The sequence below is a fragment of the Aulostomus chinensis genome, chromosome 1 (assembly GCF_037954235.1).
Source record: "Aulostomus chinensis isolate RoL2024-O1b breed Wild chromosome 1, RoL_Achi_v1.0, whole genome shotgun sequence".
Taxonomy (NCBI): Eukaryota; Metazoa; Chordata; class Actinopteri; order Syngnathiformes; family Aulostomidae; genus Aulostomus; species Aulostomus chinensis.
The window spans coordinates 21,766,910-21,789,438 of record NC_141320.1 but is presented as its reverse complement, the minus strand read 5'-3'; the positions used below and the strand labels follow the sequence as shown (position 1 = coordinate 21,789,438).

The following is a 22,529-nucleotide window of genomic DNA, read 5'->3' as shown; positions in this document are numbered from 1 at the left end:
CTGCCTCCTCAGAGCAGACTGGAGCTCAGCCTCACTCACCTGTGGGAGCCCCAGCAGAGCCACTGTGTGATGGAGCTTCAGTTTAGGCTCCAAGGTCCTGGATTGAATTGGTGTTTTGTGTGTTTCTAGGCCTCCTGGCACCGATGAATGAATGAACCATTGTTCCAGAGGTAGCTGGTGTCAGGTCAGTCCCTGTTTCTACAAGACCTCCTGCTGCAGAGCCACATTGGGAAACATCCAACATCCATTTTCTTCCCCTTATCCTGTTTAGGATTGTGTGTGTGTGTGTGTGTGTGTGTGTGTGTGTATGTGTCAAGTCAAGTCAAGTCACTACAAAAGTTCTCTCATGACTCTTTACTCGTAGAGCAGGTCCAGCACCAAACTCCTTCAATGAATCTACACCAACAATTCTCCACCAGCAAGCACATCCTGCAACAGTGGCAATGAAAACCTTCCTTTTAACAGGCAGGAATGTGGAGCAGATCCAGGATCAGTGGGGACGGACGTCTGCTTTGACCGATTGGGGGGAAAGAGAGCAGGAGAGCAGGGCAGAGACAAAGACAGAGAATGCTCTCCTAAAACAAGGACTGTTCAGTCAATGGTAGAGCAGAGTGGCGCAGAGGAAGCGTGCTGGGCCCATAACCCAGAGGTCGATGGATCAAAACCATCCTCTGCTAGAAGAAGAAAAATAAAATGAACCAGTGTCTTTAGAAATGTGTGTCTGTTAAAAAGAGATTCAGAAGGATTTTGTCTTCCTCCACAATCACCAACCATTGTGAGAGTTAACAACAGTCCACTTTCTGACTGAAGCAAAAATAGACTTCAAAAGGTTTTTCTGATTCAACATAGCAGCTAAATTTCCATTTCCTGAACAGGACAGGTTAAAAAAAGGGAATGTCATGACTTCCTCTGTATATTAGAATATGAACTACTAAAAATGTTCATGCCCAGTTTTAAGTTAGAATTAAACTGAAAACACAAAAATCTCTGTGTTGTAAACTGTTTCAAACAAATTCTACTGTTGAACAGTTCAAGTGTTTCTAATGAAGCTGAATGTTCTCCTCTGCTTTCCTCAATTGGGTTTCTCTCATGTCCTCCTGAGATCAAAGACAGAATTCTGGGTACAAATAAAGACACGATCAAAGCCCCCTGATGACATCATCATCATCAATTCTGACTTTGATCTGGAGGCTCTTTTTTTAATCTTGGCTTTGATCTGGCTAATGTTTCCTGACAGGTTGCTGTTTCCACTCCAGAGCAACCAGTAGTTGATCCTATCAGACCAGTCTGATGAACGAAGCTTTTCACTTTACCAGTGGAATCACTGGGAAAAGAAACTCCTCCTGTTAGATGAAGGCTTCACTGTGTTGAGGAGGGTTTGTTCAGATGATTCTAGAAGAAAAAATCAAAACCTCATCATTGAACATGAACATTAATCACTGATGACTGTTTTAACTGAACCTACTGGATACTGTGGTGCCTGATGAGGAGACAACTTGGGTACAAAGTTGAAGAAGAGGGTTTTTGGAGAGGAGCTTTAGATGAGATGGTTTCCAAATCAAATCGGTTTTCACAAGGGCAAGTCTGCATGGAAACACACACACACACACACACACACACACACACACACACACACACACACACACACACACACAGTCCTACTGACTAACCCATGTTTTTCTTCACTTAAGCCACCACTGGAGTATTGAAAGAGATTGCATGAGACACCATCAACTTACATTAAAAACCCCTGACTGCCTTTAATTCCCTCCTGGCTGCAGGAAATTAGACAGACCAGCCCCTAGAGCGGGGCTGCACGGTGGTGCAGTGGTTAGCACTGTGCCCTCACAGCAAGAAGGTTCCGGGTTTGAGTCCCAGCTCGGGCGCAGAATCTTTCTGTGTGAGTCTGCATGTTCTCCCCATCCCTGCGTGGGTTCTCTCCGGGTACTCCAGCTTCCTCCCACTGTCCAAAGACATGCAATTTGGGGACGAGGCTGATTGGATTCTCTAAATTGACTGTAGGTGTGAGTGTGAATGGTTGTTAGTCTCTGTGTGTTGGCCCTGTGATGGACTGGTGACCTGTCCAGGGTGAACCCCGCCTCTCGCCCATAGATGCTGGGATAGGCACCAGCCCCCCCACGACCCTTACTAGTAAGGAATAAGCAGAAGATGACGATGGATGGCCCATAGAGTGGAGGTGAGACCACAACCATGCTCTACAATCAATATTTACATCAAACCAGCACCATCTCAACAACTTAACCTGACTAAATATATACATGATTCCAGACTACTTCACCAACTCAGTAATACATCCACATGCATAATCAGAGGAGCTGCTGGGTGATGAATGCTGATGTTTGTCCACTGGTGTGATAAAGTGTCCCCTGTTACTGAGATGTGAATGAACACCTGCTCAGGTCAAAGCTCCAATGAAGTCAAGTCATCACCCTGTAAAGCACCAAATAACAACAAAAGTTACACTTTACAAGTAGAACAGGTCCAGTTCAACACTCCCTAAATGAATTTACACCCAACAATTCTTCATGAGCAAGCACATCCTAGCTTAGGCCCAACTTTTCTTGGCACTCTCCCAGATGCTTGGGAGCTGCTGGGGGAGCGCTAGTTGGGCCTAAGCTAGGAGCTAAGCTAAGGTGGTCTGCACCAGCTAGTGAGGGTTGGCTAGCTCTCGCAGCTGTTGGTGCAGAGCCGCTGCAGGTCCAATACAACATCGCTAAGCCTCACCTCCAACACAACAAAAAACTACATTTAACACACTTATCAGTATCACTAAAGGAGGCAGAGGAGGAACAAAACATGTGGCACTCTGAGCAGGAGAGAAGAGAACAAGAGGGAGAAGCCATCGTTAGCTTAGCATGTTTACAAGGCAGAAAGACTGTTGCTACCAGAATGGTGGTCTTTTAAACTTCAGCCAAATAAAGCAATTAGGTATTAATTTTTGGTGGGTAATTAGTCAATGAAATAAGGAATTAGCAGGGAGGACCACACTTTAGCTAGCACAATGAAGCAAGGCTCTACATTCAGCAACACAGAAAAAGGAGTTGAGGTCACAGGCTTCCTGCAACCAAGGTCAAAAATCCAGGACAGACGAATGGGAGGACGACAAAGACAAAGACACAAGAAACAGAGATAATAATCATCAACTCCATAACAACCATAACAAATATAACCATACAGAACATATATAACAAATATAACAAGAAAAGCATTAAAAAATATGTCACCTCTGGTCAGATACCCTGATTTGCATTTGTGTCTCTCAGCATTTTCATTTTCATGTTAAAGCCTCCAGAATGAGGGGAGGGGTCAGGGGCAGTTTTCTGTGTTGTCTGCAAACTGAATTACAGGAAACCTGAACTTCCACTGTCAATGTATCCAATTGATGAATAATTGTTTGATCTATACATAGATAACTTGTAGTTATTGCCCACACACACACACACACACACACACACACACACACACACACACACACACACACACACACACACACACACACACACACACATTTTGTGAAACAACTCAGGAGTCATCAGGTGTTTTACTTAGAGGGATTCATTCATGATAAATGAGCATGGAGGAGACCCAGTAATCATCAACACAAGCGTCACATGAGCAGGTCACCACCCACTTTTATTGATTGGTTCTTGTAAGAATCACTCCTAACGCCATCAGGGTGTCATTTTTTATCCTGCCCTGTCTCAACTGTTGGAGCACAACTACAGCCTGAACTCTGCCACTACCTTATCCCTCCCTAACAACCTCATACAGACCCACTATCTGGACTAGCCTGATCCCCCCTGACCCTCATCAGTCACTCCTAGTGCCTCCCACTGGAGGGAATAGGAGTATCGGTGAACTCTGACTGTTGGGATGCACATCCATGTGATGGAAGAGCTGTTTTAAACAAGGAATCATTTGACCTCTTGACCTGTGTGGGCAAGTACAGAGGGACGATTCCATCATGAACAATAATATTACGAAACAAATGGGTCTTTAGCTTCTTTCTGAAGGCGTCCACAGCGTCCTCATGTCCAGTGGGAGAGCATTCCAGAGTCTAGGAGCTGCAACCTGGAAGGTTCACTCTCCTTAACTGAGGCTGAATACCTGTGGTCAGTGAGGATAAGGGACCCCACAGGTATCACTAAAGTGCTTTAGACTGCAAAGGACACAGCTAATCAAGCTGGGATCAACTGCTGTGGTGATCAAGGTATCATAATATATAACAAACAAAGAAAACAAAGTTGAGGAAAAGCACACAAAGAAAAAACGATGTACATAAACAGAGCATCTTCTACACCAGATGTCACACGGCTCAGTTGACCTCTGGTTTGACCCCTAGCAGGTCCAGTCTCCAGGGTGCCCCCATCATTCTGCTTTTCAGTTGCAGGACATGCAGCAGAATGCCATCGCTCCTCTGCAGAAGAACATGTGAGAGCATCTGCTTGCTCTTCTCTGGCTGGACGTAGGGGAGAGTCTGTTTGCTCTTCTCTGGCTGGACGTAGGGGAGAGTCTGTTTGCTCTTCACTGGCTGGACGTAGGGGAGAGTCTGTTTGCTCTTCCCTGGCTGGATGTAGGGGAGAGTCTGTTTGCTCTTCTCTGGTTGGACGTAGGGGAGAGTCAGTTTGCTCTTCTCTGGCTGGACGTATGGGAGAGTCTGTTTGCTCTTCTCTGGCTGGACGTATGGGAGAGCCTGTTTGCTCTTCTCTGGCTGGACGTATGGGAGAGTCATTTTGCTCTTCTCTGGCTGAACGTAGGGGAGAGTCTGTTTGCTCTTCTCTGGCTGGACGTAGGGGAGAGTCTGTTTGCTCTTCTCTGGCTGGACGTAGGGGAGAGTCTGTTTGCTCTTCTCTGGCTGGACGTATGGGAGAGTCTGTTTGCTCCTCTCTGGCTGGACGTATGGGAGAGTCTGCTTGCTCTTCTCTGGCTGGACATAGGGGAGAGTCTGTTTGCTCTTCTCTGGCTGGACGTATGGGAGAGTCTGTTTGCTCCTCTCTGGCTGGACGTAGGGGAGTGTCTGTTTGCTCCTCTCTGGCTGGACGTAGGGGAGAGTCTGTTTGCTGTTCTCTGGCTGGACGTAGTGGAGAGTCTGTTTGCTCCTCTCTGGCTGGACGTAGGGGAGAGTCTGTTTGCTCCTCTCTGGCTGGACGTAGGGGAGAGTCTGTTTGCTCCTCTCTGGCTGGACGTAGGGGAGAGTCTGTTTGCTCTTCTCTGGCTGGACGTAGGGGAGAGTCTGTTTGCTCTTCTCTGGCTGGACGTAGGGGAGAGTCTGTTTGCTCTTCTCTGGCTGGACATATGGGAGAGCCTGTTTGCTCTTCTCTGGCTGGACGTATGGGAGAGTCATTTTGCTCTTCTCTGGCTGAACGTAGGGGAGAGTCTGTTTGCTCTTCTCTGGCTGGACGTAGGGGAGAGTCTGTTTGCTCTTCTCTGGCTGGACGTAGGGGAGAGTCTGTTTGCTCTTCTCTGGCTGGACGTAGGGGAGAGTCTGTTTGCTCTTCTCTGGCTGGACGTATGGGAGAGTCTGTTTGCTCCTCTCTGGCTGGACGTATGGGAGAGTCTGCTTGCTCTTCTCTGGCTGGACATAGGGGAGAGTCTGTTTGCTCTTCTCTGGCTGGACGTATGGGAGAGTCTGTTTGCTCCTCTCTGGCTGGACGTAGGGGAGTGTCTGTTTGCTCCTCTCTGGCTGGACGTAGGGGAGAGTCTGTTTGCTGTTCTCTGGCTGGACGTAGTGGAGAGTCTGTTTGCTCCTCTCTGGCTGGACGTAGGGGAGAGTCTGTTTGCTCCTCTCTGGCTGGACGTAGGGGAGAGTCTGTTTGCTCCTCTCTGGCTGGACGTAGGGGAGAGTCTGTTTGCTCTTCTCTGGCTGGACGTAGGGGAGAGTCTGTTTGCTCTTCTCTGGCTGGACGTAGGGGAGAGTCTGTTTGCTCTTCTCTGGCTGGACATATGGGAGAGCCTGTTTGCTCTTCTCTGGCTGGACGTATGGGAGAGTCATTTTGCTCTTCTCTGGCTGAACGTAGGGGAGAGTCTGTTTGCTCTTCTCTGGCTGGACGTAGGGGAGAGTCTGTTTGCTCTTCTCTGGCTGGACGTAGGGGAGAGTCTGTTTGCTCTTCTCTGGCTGGACGTAGGGGAGAGTCTGTTTGCTCTTCTCTGGCTGGACGTATGGGAGAGTCTGTTTGCTCCTCTCTGGCTGGACGTATGGGAGAGTCTGCTTGCTCTTCTCTGGCTGGACATAGGGGAGAGTCTGTTTGCTCTTCTCTGGCTGGACGTATGGGAGAGTCTGTTTGCTCCTCTCTGGCTGGACGTAGGGGAGAGTCTGTTTGCTCCTCTCTGGCTGGACGTAGGGGAGAGTCTGTTTGCTGTTCTCTGGCTGGACGTAGTGGAGAGTCTGTTTGCTCCTCTCTGGCTGGACGTAGGGGAGAGTCTGTTTGCTCCTCTCTGGCTGGACGTAGGGGAGAGTCTGTTTGCTCCTCTCTGGCTGGACGTAGGGGAGAGTCTGTTTGCTCTTCTCTGGCTGGACGTAGGGGAGAGTCTGTTTGCTCTTCTCTGGCTGGACGTAGGGGAGAGTCTGTTTGCTCTTCTCTGGCTGGACGTAGGGGAGAGTCTATTTGCTCTTCAGAAGTTTGCTGGACCTTCGCTTGAAGGCCATGATTTTCCTCTTTCAAACAGCTTTTTAAATCATGAAGATTTCCCAGGATTTCCCAATGATGAAATCATCAATATGTGCTGTCACTGCACATAGAAGACTCTGAACTTCACCGTTCAGACTACCAGTCTTTGTGGGGTCCTGGTCCTTCCTTGATTCAAGGTGGGCCAACTCAGCAGTGAAGGTCTCTGTCTCCTGAGATGCAGTAGAAACTCGTCTCCTCAAACATCCATTTTCTGCCTCTCTCTCCTCACTCTGGGATCTCAGCTGTTCAAGAGTCGTCTTCTTCTCAGTGAGTTCTTCTCTCATTTTGTTCTTCTCTGCCTGGATGGAGTTGAGCTCACACTTGAGGTCACACTTCTCCTTGCAAACCATCTTCACCTCAAGCTGAAGATTGTGGACTTGTGTGTTCAGGTCTCTGATCTGAGCCTGGTTCTCCTCCCTCACAGATTCAAGGTTGCCCAACATGGCAGACATGTTCTCTACCAGCTGATATGCAATAATCTTCTCTTGTCCAAGACTAGAAACCTGTCCCCACAAATTCTGGTTTTCTGTCCATCTCTTGTCACACAGAGACTGAAGCTGATCAAGTGCACTTTTCTTCTCTGTCAGGTCTTCCTCAAGACATTTCATCTCCACCTGTTCACTCTCCCTCAGAGACTGAACCTGGGTCAGCTCTTTTCTGAACTCATTGTTCTCTCCATCAACCTTCCTCCCCTCACGCTGAAGACTGTGGACTGTTGCGTTCAGATCTTCTATCTGAGTCTGGTTCTTGTCCTGGACCGTTTGGAGGTTGGCCACCACAGCAGTGAGGTTCTGTAGCTCCTGGATTGCTCTTTTATTCTCACGTTCAAGAGTAGAAACTTGTTTCCTCAAATTCTGGTTTTCTGCCTGTGTGTTGTCACACAGAGACTGAAGCTGCTCAAGTGCAGCTTTCTTCTCAGTCAGGTCCTCCTGCTCTGTCAGCCTGAGAGATGGAGGATCAGGATCACATTGACCAGGATCATTCAGTGGATAAATACAGCTCTTACTGAGATCCACCAGATCTCTGAATGCTCCAACGATACAATCCAATGGAGTCATAGCCTTCTGCCCTGTGTTGATCTGAAGATCTTGAGCCAGACTAAATCTCCTGGAACTGTCAAGTCTTTAAAGACCAAAACTGCCCCAGAAATGAGGAGTCTGGATTCTTTTCTATAATGTGACGGTAATTACAGTCCTGCAGAGTGACATCACTGACATGACTGGATGACTTCAGTCATGTGACTGGATGACAGTGTAGATTCCAATGTAGAGGTTGGGGAAATAGTCTCTGAGAATCCAGCTTGAACCCACGCCCTCTTTGTTTTTCAAAAACCCAAACAGCGACCATCAGTCTCCCTCCAATCCTGTACTTGGGTTAAATGTTGCTGTTCCATTTTGCAGCAGCAGGTGTCGCTGTGATACCAGGTTCAGTTCAAGATTCCCAACTCCAGCTCATGTTGGTGACCTCAGTGGCAGGTAAAATGGCACTTCAGTGGATCATGTGATCAACTCATGTCTGTCCTCACTGCTCCACAGGTCTGTCAAATGTTCTGTAAAATAGTTGGACCCAGCAGAGCTGCTAGATTAGGAGTTGATGGAGTCATTGCAGATACCAGGGTCCAAAGTCCAGCTTGAACCTAGTTTGTGCAGTTCTTTGTCAAGCTAGCAGCCATTCTTTTCACTGCCAAGCTAAAGTGACTTCTGTCAACAAAGGTCAACATACAAAAGGATATTTCTACTGGCAGTTCAAGATTTTGATCAAACTCCTTTTTCAGAGCTGGAACCTTCCTCTTGTGTCAGCTTCCTGTTCCCATCTCTATGGTAACGGTCAGTTTTGACCCACGTCTTCAATCAGCTGTCAAATAAACTAAAACAATTTTCTATCCTCCAAGTTGTTTCCATCTCTTGGTGACCTTGTTAGGCTTCCTTATCCATGGAAATATTGATTGATTGATTGATTGATTGTTTGTGTTTAGATTCATGTGTGACACTTGTGTGTGTTCTCTGCAGAGATGTTCCTTCAGTTGAAGCACCATCCGTCCGTCCTGCTGTCCTGACTGCTTGGGCAGTCCTGACCCTCTTTCTTCTGGAACCAGATCCTGAGTGGGGTTGTGGCTGTGGCTGTTCTGGTTGGTGTTGAGGCAGGGCTGCTGAGGAGGACGCTGTTGCACTCTTGGTGGATGTGGGTCCACAACACAAATGCATTCTATGCAGACACATCAAGGATGGTCTTTGTTGTGTTGTTGTGCAGGTCGATGGGAGAACGAGGCTGATGAGAGTCCCTGAAGCTCCCATGACTGGGAGAGGAGCTGCTGGCAGTGTTGCTGACAGTGCACTTCTGACTTCAGGTTTGGCTCTGATTGTTGCTTTGTCATCTTATATTGATAACTGGGTCTAAACCAATCCTAATGATTTTATAATTCAGTGAAAAACATTTTTTCTTTTATTTTGTTGAACTAGAGGTTCCTGACAAAGTCAAAAATCCTTGATACAATAAACAAATTGATGTGGTTCTTTGATGCATTTAAATCCTAAAACAGGTCCCACAGGAGGAAGGTTAAATCATGTGACCATCATCATAACAGCTGTTGACCTTGTTTAACTAGTTGGTGGTGCTAAATATCACCAGCTTGCTAATGTTAACTAGCTAACGTAGCCAGCTAGCTAATATTATTTCTAACTTCAGGCCTAAATTTTGGATTGACTGTTAAAATTGCTCACCTCACCTTTGTAACACCACGTTTTGTCTCGATGATGTCACTGTCACTGCCTTTCTGATTCTAAAATATAAATGCATCCAAAATAAAAATGTCAAACTGCCCCTCCATGGAAACATGATATTTAACATACTGCAATATTCTTTTCCAGTGTACTTCACTATATTTTTGTTTTATCAGAGAGGCTTTAATGTCTGTCTTTGATCTCTAAACTCTGACTCTGATGTCATTGGTGCTGACTGAATTCTACCCCCTGACAGACTGGGAAGGCTCATATTGGTGATGTCATCATAAATATATGAAGGTCTTGTTTCAAAGTAACTTGTTATTTTGTTCTTGGTTGTCATGGTGACTCGTGGTATCGGGGCTCCATTGATGATGTCATTTTGTCGTGGTTGTGCACGTGTGACACTCAAGGTGAATGTACTCACAGCTGATTGGACCAACTCAGATCAGCTGTTCTGAACCTGATACTCAGAGTTTCCATCTCAGTGTCAACTCAGGAGTGACTGAGGAGAAGAGTTTCAGAACAGCCACAGTTGGGGGACTTCCATCCAGCAGCCATTTTCTATCCCTGTAAGGAGTGAAGGGATCTGGAGCTGCTGGGTTCAGGTGGATCCAGAACACAAGATGGAGGTCAGTCAGGACCCCAGAAGGAGACCAGCATCTGGAAGGTGGAGATGCTTTAATCTGACACCGTTGTGTCAACAGTTCTGAAATCAGAACAAAAATAAACAGTAGTATTTCCACCTGCTGCTCCTGCATGTATTCAAGTGAACAGGAACACAGATTCATGCTCAACTTCTCCTGTGTGTTCATCCACAGCCACTAAACAACAACCAGACTGACGACCTCCTTCATCCCCCGAGCCATTAAACTGTTAAACTCCTCACTGGAGGGGGGGAGGGCCAACAGAAGGACTGTAGGAGAGGGCTGAGCACCATTAGCTTGCCCCAATAACAACCGGACACTCGTGTAATATAAGGGACTGTACATTATTATTATTATTATTATTTTTATTTTTATTATTATTATTATTATTATTATTATTATTATTATTATTATTATATAATTCTTGTTACTACTGCTATTATTATTATTATTATAACTATTATATGTTTTATCATATTATATCATAATCATTATTATATTATATCATCATCATTATTATTGTTTTAATAACAATTAACAACAATTAATATTATGATTATTCCTGTCACTATGCACATATACATAATCATCCAGGTACACACAGGCACACGCACATGTATATATGCATATATATATCTTCTTTGCTATTTTTAGTCTAATCTATGGTAACAGTGCTGTGAATGTATGTTGAGGAGAGTGCGATTTCCCTCACGGAACGTCCAAAAGGGATTAATAAAGTAGTCTGTCTGTCTGTCCAAACCAGACAAAAGGGGGTTTGCTAGCATGGCTGCTGAGATAGAAAGGCTCTGTTTAAATTGAGTCCTTTTTCCATTTCTTTCTCGGCTTCTTCAAGCGGTGCTGTCGTCACTTCCTGTGACCACGGGAGGGAAGGGGTCACCCTTCAGAATAAGTTTGAAATCATTGTTACTTCCTTTTCAACATGCGTTTAGCAGACCAACTCACTGACCTGCTCAGTGAGGTAGTGTGGCTGAGTGGTCTAAGGTGCTGGATTAAGGCTCCAGTCTCTGAGGAGACGTGGGTTCAAATCCCACCACTGCCATCATGTCCCAGGACACTGGAGAGGTGTGGCAGGTCTCTCCTCTCTGTGCTGGAGGTGTTGGCTGCTTTTATCACTCTGGGAAGAAAATGTCCTGAACTTGAAGTGTTCTCCTCATCTTGAACTCTCCAAAACAACAATGTGCAGTAACGCTGAGCTGCCTTCAAGCCAACTACATGGGCACAGTGTACCCAGAGCCACAGGCTCCTCCCAGTATATGCAGCACTGCCAGTGACCTCTGCTCCAGTGTAACGGTGACGCTCCAAACTGAAGCTGATCCAGGACCAGCTCAGGAGGAGCCATGGAGCAGACAGGCTCTCTGATTTAATGCTGCTGTCTATTGAGAGGAACATCCCAGTTGACTCCAACAAGGCTGCTGATGTCTTCAAACCCAGGACCAGAAGAAGAACCCTCCTCTGAGTCCACAGACCTGAGCACCGCTGCTCTGACTACCAGGTTACCTCCTGGTTATCAGGGTGAAGTCATGGTGAGGTGGTCAGTTGTTCCTGGTGTTTTATTCCAGAGGCCTGGGAGTTAAACACTGAATTAAATAATTTTAATTCTTTACTTGAAGTTTCACGCTATTTCCTGGAAATGTATGACAACTTCCTCCATGCTGGTGCTCCATCACACACAACAGGTGCACTTGTGCTCTTTTCACCTCTGACCCTCAAACATTCCACCAGTGAACGTCCAGAAACTGAAGCATCAACAGTTCAGCAACAATGGATTCTTCAAATCACCTCTGAAATAAGAGATGAATCTTTACCTGCTGAGGCTTCAGAGCCAAATTGTGAACCTTCAACACTCACATTCCTGTTCTTGTCTCAATCCTGCTCTCCTAAATCAAGACCTGTTCAATAGATGGTAGAGCAGAGAGGAGCAGAGGAAGAGAGCTGGGCCCAGAACGCAGAGGTTGATGGATCAAAACCATCCTCTGGTAAAGGAAAAGAACAAAATAAACCTGTTAGTTTAGAAATGTGAATCTGATAAAAAGGGGTGGAAAACAAATTGATCTTACTGCAGAATCACCAACCATTGTGAGTTAACAACAGTCTCCTTTCTGACTGAAGCAAAAGTTTACTTCAAAAGGTTTTTCTGATTCAACATAGCAGCTAAATATCCATTTCTATACTGATTATCTGCAATGGTACATGGGGGGTGGAGCCTATCACAGCTGACATTGGTCGAGGGGCGGGGTTCACCCTGGACAGGTCACCAGTCCATCACAGGACCAACACATAGAGACAGACAACCATTCACACTCACAGTCACACCTACGGTCAATTTAGAGTATCAATCAGCCTCGTCCCCTCTTGATGTCTTTGGACTGTGGGAGGAAGCTGGAGTACCAGAGAGAACCCACACAGGAACAGGGAGAACATGCAAACCCAGAACCTTCTTGCTGTGAGGCAACAGCACGAACCATTGCACCATTTTGTCCCCTGAAAATGCCATCAGAATTTTTGGATTTTCTGTAAAATCAAGTACACATGAACACACTACACTAATCTCAGGGGTAGTGGCACACTGGATAATGTGTCTGACTACAAATCAGAAGCTTCTAGGTTCAACTCCTGGCCAGCTTAATTAAAACTTTACACTGAGAAGCTTTCATTTCCTCTCCTTCTTCCCAGGATTGTTCCACCTCAGTGGAAAGGTTCACTAAATCCTCATCAACTTCTCTGGTCCAATCACATTTATGTTGGCACAAAGAGAACAGATCCAGAGTCAGAGCTGAGACTTCAGTCTGACCACCTGAAGATGGAGGAGAAGAAGCCCTGATTTCTGGGTCTCACAGTCTTTTTACTCTCTTGGCTCCACCCACACAGGGCAGGGGAACATCCTCATAGCGAGTCAGTGTTTTTCCATGTTTAACCCAATCAGCTCTCAGTGGTTAAGAACAGGTGAGTTAGTGAGTGTGGTTCGTTCTAATCTGATGTCCAAGCTGCAGGGAACAGCAAAGCCAAACAGTACAGAAGCCTTTCAGCATTCATGCAGACTGGAAAGAGGCTGAAATGCTCCCTGCTTCTGGAAGGAGCAGAGATGGAGCCAGAAAAAACACAGAATTTACCCAGACTCTGATTTGAAATAGCAAGAGACTCAAGCTGGTCATGAAGTATGATTGGCTGCCTCTTCGTGATGTCATTCACACACACCTGTATAATCAGGATGTGAGCTGAGGGGTGGAGATCGATGAGTCCTGGAGACGTTCAATAATGTCCACAACTTTGGCACCAGGAAGACAGCAGGTGGTGGCACCTGGGAGTTCAACAGACCTAATGATTGAACCACCAATCACAAGGATTTCAGCCTCCATTGTAAACAGAGAGTTTAGATGAGAGAGAACCTGCTGTCAGCCTCACCAGTCAGGGCAGTGGCAGAGGCAGCAGAGTTGAATGAAGCAGGATCACCTAGCAGGTCTCAGCTGGAGGTGATGTCATCACTGGCCTCAGTCCTCACCAGTGCTCTGCCTAGCAACAGGGACGATGGAGAGAAACCAGTAGAAGCACTCTGAGAGTTGGAGACAGCAGGAGAGAGACCACGACAGAGTCACCCATGGGAAACTGTTGGATCCACTCAGGACAGGCTGGACAGACACAGATCAAAGACAGAATTAATGATGATGTCATCAGGAGGCTTTGATAGTGTATTTATTTGTACCTAGAATTCTGTCTTTGATCTCAGGAGGACATGAAAGAAACCCAATTGAGGAAAGTAGAGGAGAACATTCAGCTTCATTAGAAACACTTGAACTGTTGAACAGTAGAATTTGTTAGAAACAGTTTACAACACTGAGTGACAGGATTGAAGAGGGAAGGTTTTTGTATTTTCAGTTTAATTCTAACTTTAAACTGTGGATGAACATTTTTAGTAGTTCATATTCTAACATACAGAGGAAGTCATGTCATTCCCTTTTTAAAAAAAGAAAAACATGTGAAGCTCCTCCCCCCAGCTCCAGATGGACAGACAGACATGAGAGAGGCAAGGAAGCAAAGAAGTGTTGTGCTCCTCTCCAGTGCTCTGGTGTTGTTGTGTTCTTCTCAGCTCCATCATGAAGACCTGCTGGCACTGGGCGCTGGTGGAAGTTTGCAGCTCTCACTGGAAAGTCCTGAGGCTCCTCCCACTCTGAAGCAGGCAGTTGCTCCCAGCCAGCCCACACTTTCACTCTCTGGTGTAGGAGTGAAGAACAAAATCAGAATCAAGAACCATCACTCTTTCATTGGGGCTCCTTTCTCCTGATCCAGAAATTCAACAGCTTCTATCATTGATTTGACAGGAAATGTTGATGACACACTGGGATTTTTGTTCTCCTGCTGTCACTGTCAAGTGCCAGTTCAGATGTACTTGATGTTACAGAAAATCCAGCACAGTGGTGCAGTGGTCAGCACTGTCTCCTCACAGCAAGAAGGTTCCAGGTTCTAGTCCTGGCTCCAGCACAGGATCTTTCTGTGTGAGTCTCCATGTTCTCCCTGTTCCTGTGTGGGTTCTCTCTGGTACTCCAGCTTCCTCCCACAGTCCAAAGACATCAAGAGGGGACGAGGCTGATTGATACTCTAAATTGACTGTAGGTGTGACTGTGAGTGTGAATGGTTGTCTGTCTCCATGTGTTGGTCCTGTGATGGACTGGTGACCTGTCCAGGATGAACCCCGCCCCTCGACCAATGTCAGCTGTGATAGGCTCCACCCCCCATGAACCATAACAGATAATCAGTGGAGAAATGGAAATTTAGCTGCTATGTTGAATCAGAAAAACCTTTTGAAGTCAACTTTTGCTTCAGTCAGAAAGGAGACTGTTGTTAACTCTCACAATGGTTGGTGATTGTGGAGGAAGACAAAATCCTTATGAACCTCTTTTTAACAGACACACATTTCTATAGATGCAGGTTCATTTTATTTTGATCTTTTAGCAGAGGATGGTTTTGATCCATCAACCTCTGGTTCTGGTCCCAGCTCTCTTCCTCTGCTCCTCTCTGCTCTACCATTGACTGAACAGGCCTTGATTTAGGAGACCAGGATTGTGACAAGAACAGGATTTTGAGTTTCAAATGTTTCCCAGTTTGGCTCTGCAGCAGGAGGTCTTGTAGAAACAGGGACTGACCTGACACCAGCTCCCTCTGGAACAATGGTTCATTCATTCATCGGTGCTAGGAGGCCTAAAAACACAAAACACCAATTCAATCCAGGACCTTGGAGCCTAAACTGAAAGTCCATCACACGGTGGCTCTGCTGGGGCTCCCACAGGTGAGTGAGGCTGAGCTCCAGTCTGCTCTGAGGAGGCAGCAGACATCTGCACCACTCAGAGGTTTGGTTGGTGGCTTTGACAAAATCCCAACAAACTCAAATCCTGTTGAATCAGGAAGTTCTAGTTGAACTCTCACCCACGTCACATGACCAAGAAAACCTCCTCTTTCATTCAGACCAGAACTGACAAACATAGAAACATTGTTTCAGCTTCTGATCAAACAATAACAAGTTCTTGATTGTTTGTCATGTTCTATTAATGAGACTGATGATCTCTGGATGTTCTAGGAGGGGGGTCTGTTTCTGATGAAGCCTGTTTGGTCTGGGGGGGTTAAGATGGTGGGGCTGTTTCAGCTCTAGTGCTGAAGGCTTTCACCATGACAGTCAGACTCTCCTCTGTCCTTCATGGTCCCTCAAATGTGCAGTGTGGACCTCACAAACTGAATTTAGCCTGAAAACTCTTCATGAAAAGCAGGTGCCTCAGAGTCTCTGTGGCGCAATCGGTCAGCGCGCTCGGCTGTTAACCAAGAGGCTGGTGGTTCGAGCCCACCCAGGGACGATGAGCAGGCTCTACTGGTGCTTAGGAGTCGCTGTGTTTATGATCTGAATGTGGACGGACAGATTGACCCTCCACAGTAGACACCTGTGACAGATCTCTTGATGAGAAGTGTTAAATTTAGTCGTCGTGTGTCATGCAGTGTTGAGGAGCCCTGCTGGCTGTGGGTAAAGTGGGGGCTCAGAGTTTGTGGAGTCGGCTCTGGAATGAAGGGGGTCACTGTTTGGTTCTCAGATGCTCCAGCTCAGGTTAGCGAGGTGGTGGAGAAACCAGTGAGACCTCTGCCAGCTGGAGCCTCTTGGGTCCCGGGAGGCTTCACTCCTGGAGGTGGAAATGATGAGGAGTTTTAAAATCTGCTCCTCTTTCACGCTGACTTGTTTTGTTGGGTTCCCTCTTTCATTCATGTGTGATTTTAGTCTCAGCTCTCTAAACCTGAATGGAGCCAGAACCCATTCTAAAAGAGCTGCTCTTTTAAACTCCTGGAGATCAAGAGGATCCTGCCATGTTTGTCCAGGAGACCCACAGCACAACAGTCAGTGAATGGGGATGCAGGCAGGCTTTTAATGGAGGTCATTTGAAGTCCCAAGTCCAGTTGGAGCAGACGGTGGAGTTTGATTCTCCAGGAGTTTTTGTTGTTGTTTTTTTACCAGTTTCTTTTGGTTTGGAGGAAATCATTCCAGGTGTTTGAAAGAAGGTGAGAGCAACTTTGGAAAATGTTCAACTGGTGTTTTTAAATGTCTTTGCACCAACAAATGGTGGACAGGACAGCTTTTGAGACATTTTAATGCCACCGTTCAACAGTGAATCTGCTGGTTTCCTGTTTTTAGGAGCTGATGGGAGCTGCACAGAGAAGCTCTTTGAGACAGGAACCATTCAGAGCTCCACCCTGCTTCTTCCAGCAGGATCCACAGATCCACCAACACACCAGCTGTTTGATGTGTGGAGGCTTTTGACCAGGATTCCTAGACAGCACAGCTGGACTCACTCAACAGCTAACTTGTTAGCACCGACTAGACAGGAGCGCTTCTATGGTTTTACTCAGTGGTTCAATTTTTTAAGAGATGTCCCATTCAGCCTGTGGGTTTGAGTGATCACTCTTCAGTCTCCTGTTCTGTTTTATTAAAATATTCATTTAAAAGCTCCTGAGAGAGAGAGAGAGGGGGGGAGACAGAGAGAGAGAGAGAGGGAGAGAGAGAGATAGAGGGAGGGGGGAGACAGAGAGAGAGAGGGAGAGGGGGGGTAGACAGAGAGAGGGGGAGAGAGGGGGGAGACAGAGAGAGAGGGAGAGAGGGGGGAGACAGGGAGAGAGAGGGGGGAGAGAGAGACAGAGGGAGAGAGAGAGAGAGAGACAGAGAGAGAGAGAGGATCAAACTGATCTCAAACTTGACTTCAAAATTCTCTGATTATAATCATTTGTACTCCTTGATAGATTCATCACTACAGTGTCATTGAGGGTCCATTACTATTGCAGTATATTAAAGAATATAAGAACGAGGTTACCATCCATGGAAATATAATATTTCATGTATTGCAGTATATTTTCAAAGATATAACACTTTAATTTTTTTAATAAGAGAGACTTTAATGTGAGACTTTAATGTCTGTCTTTGATCTCTAACTCTGACTCTGATGTCATTGGTGGTGACTGAACTCTACCCCCTGACAGACTGAAGGCTCCTATTGGTGATGTCATCATAAATACATGAAGGTCTTGTTTCAATGGTAGAACATTAAAGCTCATCTTAGTAAAACAATCAAGTTACCTGAACTAAGTTCTTGAAAAAATGACTGTCACTGACTTAAATAAATCAAATCTACTTCAAAGTTCCTTCTGTTGTCATAAGTCAGCCATTTTAAGTGTACTTGTAGTTCCAGAACATTCCAAGAGGAGATGATATGAATCCATTTTGTTAGATGAACTCTGTTCCTCTGCTTTGATGTTGGTGGACCGAGGGGAGTTTGCCTGAACCTGCTTGGACCTGCTGGCTCCTGCTCAGTCCCTCACTCAGCCTCACTCAGCCTCAGCAGCACGGCTCCACTGAGGACTGATTCAGGTTCCTAGCAACCAAATAGGAGGAGAGCTGAACCTTCTTGCTGTGAGGCCACAGTGCTGACCACTGCACCATTGTGTCCCCTGAAAATGCCACCACCTTGTTGGGCTTTTCTGTAAAAGCAAGCACACATGAACATAGCAGCTTCTTCACAGGGCTGGTGGCGCAATGGACAACGCGTCTGACTACGGATCAGAAGATTCTAGGTTCAACTCCTGGCCAGCTCGCTTTGAACTTTATACTGAGAAGATGAAGTGAGAACCACTGATCAAAGTCACTGAAGTCCTCCCAGGTTTCCTCCTTGTCTGCTGGAAACATGAACACATGAATGATCCTGCTACCTCTCATGTTCAGCTGCACTTGACAGTGACAGCAGGAGAACAAAAATCCCAGTGTGTCATCAACATTTCCTGTCAAATCAATGATAGAAGCTGTTGAATTTCTGGATCAGAACAAGGAGAAAGGAGCCCCAATGAAAGAGTGATGGTTCTTGATTCTGATTTTGTTCTTCACTCCTACACCAGAGAGTGAAAGTGAGGGCTGGCTGGGAGCAACTGCCTGCTTCAGAGTGGGAGGAGCCTCAGGACTTTCCAGTGAGAGCTGCAAACTTCCACCAGCGCCCAGTGCCAGCAGGTCTTCATGATGGAGCTGAGAAGAGCACAACAACACCAGAGCACTGGAGAGGAGCACAACACTTCTTTGCTTCCTGGCCTCTCTCATGTCTGTCTGTCCATCTGGAGCTGGGGGGAGGAGCTTCACATGTTTTTTCTTTTTTAAAAAAGGGAATGTCATGACTTCCTCTGTATGTTAGAATATGAACTACTAAAAATGTTCATCTCCAGTTTAAAGTTAGAATTAAATTTAAAGTAGAAAACTCTTCCCTCTTCAATCCTGTCACTCAGTGTTGTAAACTGTTTCAAACAAATTCTACTGTTCAACAGTTCAAGTGTTTCTAATGAAGCTGAATGTTCTCCTCCACTTTCCTCAGTTGGGTTTCTTTCATGTCCTCCTGAGATCAAAGACAGAATTCTAGTTACTGTCAAAGCCCTGATGACATCATCAGGAATTCTGACCTGTCCAGGGTGAACCCTGCCTCTTGAACAATGTCACCTGGGATCGCCCCCCCCCCCCCCACCCATGACCCTTAAAGGATAAGAATAGAAAGTGGATGGAGGGATGGACTCAACACTGAAATCAGCTGATCTGATCCACATTCTAATGTTTCCTGTCCCTCTTTAGGAGTCAATGAGAATAGTAGTGTATATAATAATGTATATCCAACCTTGTAGTATCTTTCCAAAGCTTTTAGTATTTCTTCTTGTTTCTACTTGTAGTTTTAGTGTCTGGATCTTTTCTTTTGATGTCCTGCTGTCTGCTCTTTGCTTTTGGAGCTTCCTTCAACAACTACCAGGCCTCCTGGGTACTGTAGGAAACATGGTCAAGTTCTTCTGACTTCTCCAGGAACGTCCTGCTCACATTGGTCTGTCTTCATTTTGACTCCTCCCACTGCCACAATGACCAGCCTTTATACTCTTGGTGACTGGGGCCCTGGTTGCTGCAGGCCTCAACACCAGCCTGTGGTTGTGAGCAGGGCAGAACAGAACTGACAGTATCTCCCATGCAGGACCTGGGTCAGCGCCTGGTGCCAGCTTGGGCACCACTTTAACCTGGACCCCTGGAAGATCTTCTCCAGGAACTCGCCTTTTTCGGTCGAAACAGCGTGAAACTTCAAGTAAAGAATTAAAATGATTTCATTCACAATGAAGCCTCTGTCAAAAAACAAAGGAACAACTGACTACCTCCCCATTGACTTCACCCTGATAACATGGTAGTCAGAGTAGTGATGCTCAGGTCTGTGGACTCAGAGGAGGGTTCTTCTTTTGGTCACAGGTTTGAAGACCTCAGTGGAAGAGAGAGGAGAGGCAGTAAGAGACCTGCCACACCTCTCCAGTGACCTGGGACATGATGGCAGTGGTGGGATTTGAACCCACGCCTCCTCAGAGACTGGAGCCTTAATCCAGCGCCTTAGACCGCTCGGCCACACTACCTCACTGAGCTGTTCTCTGAGTTGGTCTGCTAAAGGCATGTTGAAGAGGAAGTAACATCATGATATAAAACTTATTCTGAAGGGGGACTCCTTTCCTCCCACGGTCACAGGAAGTGACGACAGCGCCGCTAGAAGCAGGAAAGAAATGGTAAAAGGACTCAGTTTGTACAGAGCCTTTCTACCTCAGCAGCCCTCAAGGAGCTGAACAATGTCCTCTCATTCACACACACTCACACACTGATGCTGAAGGCTGCCATGCAAGGAGCCAACCTACTCATCAGAAGTATTGAGGGGTTCAGTATCTCACTCAAGGACACTTTGACATGGTCACTGGAGAAAGTGAGGATCAAACCAGCCACCCTTTGGTTGCCAGACGGCCACGCCACTCCTGAGTCATGTGACCTGGATAAGATGGTGAACTACAGCTGATCGCCATGCTAGCAAACCCCTTTTGTTTGGTTTGGTTGTTGTTTAGTGACTGTGGATGAATACACAGGAGAAGTTGAGCATAAATTTGTGTTCCCTGTTCACTTGAATATATGCAGGAGTGTGAGGTGGAAATACTACTTGGAGGAGAATGAGAGTTCAGTCTCAGCGCTATGACCTGTGCTGACACTAAAACATGTCAGCCCACAGAACAAAGATGGCAGTCCTCTGGGAAAGCAGGTACACCACACATACATGAAGAAACCCTACAGGAAACAAATATGTTGCCAGAGACTTTTACTCTGTTTTTGTTGTTTACCAAAGTACAGGATTGGAGGGAGACTGATGGTCGCTGTTTGGGTTTTTGGAAAACAAGGAGGCTGTGGGTTCAAGCTGGATTCTCAGAGACTATTTCCCCAACCTCTACATTGGCATCTACACTGTCATCCAGTCATGTGACTGAAGTCATCCAGTCACGTGACTGAAGTCATCCAGTCACGTGACTGAAGTCATCCAGTCACGTGACTGAAGTCATCCAGTCACGTGACTGAAGTCATCCAGTCACGTGACTGAAGTCATCCAGTCACGTGATTGAAGTCATCCAGTCATGTCAGTGATGTCACTTGGCAGGACTCTCACTGCCATCACATTCCAGAAAAGAATCCAGACTCCACCTGTGGCTCCATGATAACTGATGGACCTCTGGTTGGAGGCTGGACGATGATGTTTGGACTGGAAGGAAAACTCCTTGTCCAAATTCCATTGTGTTCAAGTTTAAAGTCCCACAATAAGAAGTAGCTGAATCTGACAGGTGAAGGTTTGGAACTACAAGATGGTGATGTTTTCTTGACTTGATGCTCTGACTGTCAGGGTAGATGACAGCTTCTTCTGCTGCTGCATCTGAGTGGCTAGGATTGGAGGTTTTACCCTCCAAGGTTGTTTGGTTCCAGGGGAAATTCTAAAATTCCAGTCCCCAACCTTGGCTGTTCTGAAACTCTTCTCCTGAATCACTCCTGAGCTGCAGCAAGAACAAATACCAGTGCCAACCAGATCAACTTCATGGCTGCTAACAGCCTCAGACACTTGATTTCCATCAATCTGGAGCCAAGAAGGCCCTCACCTGTGGTTCTCCTCCAGGAGGGTCCAGGTTCTGCCATTGTGGTTCCTTGTGCCACTGCCAGAGAGCCTCAGCTGCACACTGCAACATTTCAACAGGAGATTGACATTCCTTCAAATGTCCTGACATCTGATTCCAATGGTTCTGTTCCATCTTTATATTTTAAATCAATCACACAATGAAAGCTGCCTCAGCTGGTTTAAGAGAGAGAACAAGCTAAGAGATCTGAAACCAGTAAAATATGCTTTTCTGTGTGCAAACTAGTGAGGGGCATGGAAGGATATTTTACCACCAATACAGAACCCAGACTTTAGTCATGTGATGAGATGGAGTCTCTGATAATGAAGTTAATGGACAAAATGTGACTTGAAAGAAAACACATTTCTTCAGCAGACTTTGATCCAACATTGAAGTTAGATTTTGGTGGCTGCTCCATGTTGGAGGAAACCAGGCGATGTTGGACCGTCACAGGGAAGCTCCTTTGCCTCCTCTGCTGCCAGTTCAACCACTCACTCCCCTCAGTGGAGAGCAGCTTCAACTGGGTTTGGAATTTACCATTGTGGATGCATAGGAATGTGGAGAAAATGTCCTTTGTCAGAAGTGGGATTTGAACCCACGCCTCCAGGAGAGACTGCGACCTGAACGCAGCGCCTTAGACCGCTCAGCCATCCAGACAGACACTTAGATGCAGACTGAATTAATTCATTGACAAAGTAGAATTTTTTCCACAGGAGCTACTGGCTCCTTATTTGTTGCATTTATTGTTAACATTAAACACACAGTCTGAGTTCATGGCAGTAAGAAATGATTTTCATTTTTCTAAAGGACAAGAAATGAACCAGAACATTTGAACCACATAACATCTCTTGATCAGTTTATTACATGGGACACATTCCAGACAGGAAGGTCCCACCAAGACTTGAACTGGGATCACTGGATCCAGAGTTCTCACCCTTCCACCCTGGAACCAAACA

At 46.1% G+C, this 22,529-nt stretch overlaps 2 non-coding genes across 2 annotated transcripts; one reads left to right on the top strand and one right to left on the bottom strand.

The window, feature by feature from the left end:
• The first annotated feature begins 18,119 nt into the window (after positions 1-18,119).
• trnar-acg (transfer RNA arginine (anticodon ACG)) lies at positions 18,120-18,192 on the top strand. Its single transcript has one exon. It is a non-coding gene; the product is annotated as a tRNA-Arg (tRNA).
• A 1,739-nt stretch (positions 18,193-19,931) lies between these two features.
• trnal-aag (transfer RNA leucine (anticodon AAG)) lies at positions 19,932-20,013 on the bottom strand. The gene has a single exon. It is a non-coding gene; the product is annotated as a tRNA-Leu (tRNA).
• Positions 20,014-22,529: the final 2,516 nt, after the last annotated feature.